At 32.1% G+C, this 315-nt stretch overlaps 1 protein-coding gene across 1 annotated transcript in view; it reads left to right on the top strand.

The window, feature by feature from the left end:
* LOC119582240 (mucin-5AC-like) overlaps positions 1–315 on the top strand; it is a gene marked incomplete in the record, with an annotated part of 102,970 nt that overhangs the window by 86,028 nt on the left and 16,627 nt on the right.

The following is a 315-nucleotide window of genomic DNA, read 5'->3' as shown; positions in this document are numbered from 1 at the left end:
GATGGGCAGTGGTATTTGGCATGACTGACAGACTCGCGTGTTCTTTGTCAGCAAGAACGCCAAGGTGTTTTAAAAGAAATTTGGCGTGTTTCTCCGTAGGCTTTATCATTTCTGCAACATTTTGATTTTGTATTTATGATTAGTATTTATGTTGAATATATGGTTGGAAGTGTTTTTTTGTCAATGGATTTATTTGTATTTTCTTCAGTTCAATATAAACAGCCTTTGAATTTGAAGTTTATTGAATGACATAAGTATTAAAACTTCAAGGGATACCTAATTGTATATAATCAATGTTATTCAGTACTCCCTAAA

Source organism: Penaeus monodon, chromosome 15, assembly GCF_015228065.2.
Source record: "Penaeus monodon isolate SGIC_2016 chromosome 15, NSTDA_Pmon_1, whole genome shotgun sequence".
Taxonomy (NCBI): domain Eukaryota; kingdom Metazoa; phylum Arthropoda; class Malacostraca; order Decapoda; family Penaeidae; genus Penaeus; species Penaeus monodon.
The sequence above is the reverse complement of the archived record's forward strand: the minus strand, read 5'-3'. Positions and strand labels throughout refer to the sequence as shown.